At 50.5% G+C, this 3,255-nt stretch overlaps 1 non-coding gene across 1 annotated transcript; it reads right to left on the bottom strand.

Annotated features, from left to right (window-relative positions):
- Nucleotides 1-1,027: 1,027 nt before the first annotated feature.
- Nucleotides 1,028-1,160, bottom strand: LOC132541105 (small nucleolar RNA SNORA70). Its single transcript, XR_009552280.1, has one exon. It is a non-coding gene; the product is annotated as a small nucleolar RNA SNORA70 (small nucleolar RNA).
- Nucleotides 1,161-3,255: the final 2,095 nt, after the last annotated feature.

The following is a 3,255-nucleotide window of genomic DNA, read 5'->3' as shown; positions in this document are numbered from 1 at the left end:
AGAAATGGAGCAAGGAGGGGAAGACAGAGATGGGGAGAGAAAGACAGACACCTGCAGACCTGCTTCACCGCTTGTGAAGCGACTCCTCTGCAGGTGGGGAGCCAGGGGCTCGAACCGGGTTCCTTATACCAGTCCTTGCGCTTTGCGCCACATGTGCTTAACCCTCTGCACTACCGCCCGACTTCTCAATGAGGCACTTTTTGGCCTCATCCCATCTATGTTCAATTTGCTGAAGTCCTGCTTCTTGGAGATGAAGATTTCTGGTGAGCAGGGAACTTGAACCTGGCCCTGTGCAGGGCTGCAGCCATTTGCTCCCTAGTCAGCAGCTTGGTGCGGATGGACATGATGACCTGGCCATTGTGGACCTTTCTTCCTGTGCCCTGGGACTATCCACGGGCACCTTGTATACCTGCCTGGAGCCCAAGGTTGGGGGCAGAAGTGGTCAGGCCTGCAATGATTGTTCAGTGGGAAGGGCTGTCTCCAGGCTCCCTTCTTTTTTTTTTTTTTTTATTTATTTATTTTATTTATTCCCTTTTGTTACCCTTGTTGTTTTATTGTTGTAGTTGTTGTTGTTGGATAGGACAGAGAGAAATGGAGAGAGGAGGGGAAGACAGAGAGGAGGAGAGAAAGATAGACACCTGCAGACCTGCTTCACCGCCTGTGAAGCAACTCCCCTGCAGGTGGGGAGCCGGGGTTCGAACCGGGATCCTTATGCCGGTCCTTGTGCTTTGTGCCGCCTGCGCTTAACCCGCTGCGCTACAGCCCGACTCCCTCCAGGCTCCCTTCTTCTTCTAGCGTTTGCCCTTCTTCCGTAGCCAGTCAACAGCGTCAGGTTGAGCCTGATGTAAAGTTTCGAGACCTCCTTTGAATCTGGAGAGGTGGAAGTCGTTGACTATGTGGGTCATAGTCTATCTGTAGCCGCAGGGGCAGTTCGGGTCGTCTCTTGCTCCCCAGCGATGGAACATAGCGGCGCACCGGCCATGGCCTGTTCGATAGCGATTGAGGAGGGCCCAATCATAATGTGCTAGGTCAAAGCCGGGCTCCCTTAGGGCCATCCATACAAGCAACAGGCTGCAGGTGAGACCAAGCAGCCTGCTGTTTGCAGGCACTGCACACCCACCCGACAAGGAGAAGAGCAAGGTGCACATGTTATCTTTCATGCTCCCTACAACCCTTTGGAGGGAGTACAGAGGGTACATGATTTGCCCAAGCCATGCTGGCTCTGAGCAGCAGAGCTGAGATCCAGGACAGGACCTACCTCCTCCAGGGCCTTCCCACCCCTGAAGTCTCAGGAGACCTCTGTCACTTTCTGACTATAACTTCCCTCTTATTCCCTTCTAGTGACTTCTTGGTTCTAATTTGTACTCTCCTTCATTTTCCCTCAGTCTTCTGTTTTCAAATCTCTGGACTTCTACTGGCAGCCTTACTAGCTCTCTGAGGTCCCAGGCCTGCTCCTGTGTCTGTTGGGAGGCCAGCTTCATCTATCTGAATGAGAAGAAAAAGCTGCTTGTTTGAAGACTGGCTGTCTAAGAACCTTTGAGAAAGATTACCAAAATTTCTTTCCTCCCTTCCTTTTCTTCTCTTTCTATTTATTAAAAATTTTTTTTTTTTTACCTCCAGGGTTATTGCTGGGGCTCCATGCCAACACTATGAATCCACTGCTCCTGGTGGCCATTGTTTCCCTGTGTTATTGAACAGAGAGAAATTGAGACAGGAGGGGAAGATAGAAAGGGTGTGAGAAAGACAGACACCTGCAGACCTGCTCCACTGCTTGTGAAGTGTCCCTCCTGCAGGTGGGGAACCGGGGGCTCAAATCCGGACCCTTGTGTGGGTCCTTGTGCTTCATACTTTGTGTGCTTAACCGGGTGCTCCACTGTCCGCCCCTCCAAAGTTTTCTTCCAGAGAAAACTGCTCCTTTGTTTAGGAAAGATCTTTTGAGAGGCTTTAAGGGAGATGGGAGAGAGGAGGTACGTGAGGAGACAGAGAGGGAGGACAAAGAGGTCACAGCATTTGAGTCCCAGATTGCAGCTGTGTGCACCTCTGAGGTCACATCTGCATTGCTGAAATGAACGCAGCTTCTGGGATCAGCAAATTGTGAAGACCGTCCACTCCTCCCCACCCCCCTTGCCCAAGGAGAACCTCAGCAGGGTAGATCATGATGGATGTGTTTCAACTGTTCCCCTGCAGTCTGAGAGAAAAATTCACACTGTACCTTAAAATCTCGCCCTCCTGTAATATGCTGTCCAGATCCTTGAGCAACAAGGTCCTTCTCAATCAGACCCTGTCTCTCCTGCAGCTCATTATTAGGACCACATCCTTTTTCTTCTCCTTCTCCTTCTCTGTATCCTTCTCCTCCCCCTTCTCCTTCTCTGTATCCTTCTCCTCCTCCTTCTTCTTCATTTTATTAGATAGGACAGAGAGAAATTGAGAATGGGAGGGGGAGATAGAGACAGAGAGACACCTGCAGACCTACTTCATCACTTGTGAAGAGACCCTCCTGCAGGTGGGGAGCCAGGGCTCGAACCTTGATCTTTGTGCTAGTGCTTGCACTTGGTACTAAATGTGCTTAGTCCAGTACACCACCACATCCCCCACCCCAGGATCACACTCTGTTCCCACAGTTGTAAGTTCCCCCTCAAACACCAGGAAGAGTCCAGACTCAGCACCTGCCTTAGGATCTGTGTTCCCTGTGAGGATCCCATCACCCCTAGACATCCACCAGACCTGCTCCTTCATTTCACCCAGTCTTTGCTCAAAGGTGACCTCCCCAGAAAAGCCTCCCGTGACCCACCTCAGCTCAGAGTGGACACTGTCACTCCCCATTGCCTCACTCTGCTTAAAATTCTCACAGCCCTGGCCATTACTGGGTGTCAAAGTATAATCTCCAAAGAGTCAAAAACAGGACTTTCGCCAAGCATCTGGTGGGCTGCACAGGCAACCCGTTAAACTCCTTCACTGGACAGGAATGACGAAGCAGGATGACGAAGCTGGCTCACAGTAGGGTTGGAGAGAGTGAGAGCTGTGATCAGTGGAGAAAGCACCCTGGAATAAGACTGCTAAGCTGGCTAGCTGCGCAGTCAGTTCATGTCCTGTTGTACAGTAGAATGGTGACCTCAGAGGCTATCTATTCTTCCAGACAGAAATGGTTGCATCTCTGCTGGACAAAACCCTTGTCCTGATGATCAATCTTCTTAAGTTAACATTTCCTTTCCTAGTATCTGGACAAATAGTTCAGTAAAACAAAAGTTAGCCTTC

This window comes from Erinaceus europaeus, chromosome 10 (assembly GCF_950295315.1).
Source record: "Erinaceus europaeus chromosome 10, mEriEur2.1, whole genome shotgun sequence".
NCBI classification, from domain to species: Eukaryota; Metazoa; Chordata; class Mammalia; order Eulipotyphla; family Erinaceidae; genus Erinaceus; species Erinaceus europaeus.
Note: the sequence above shows the minus strand (reverse complement) of the source record. Positions and strands in the feature narration are given on the sequence as shown.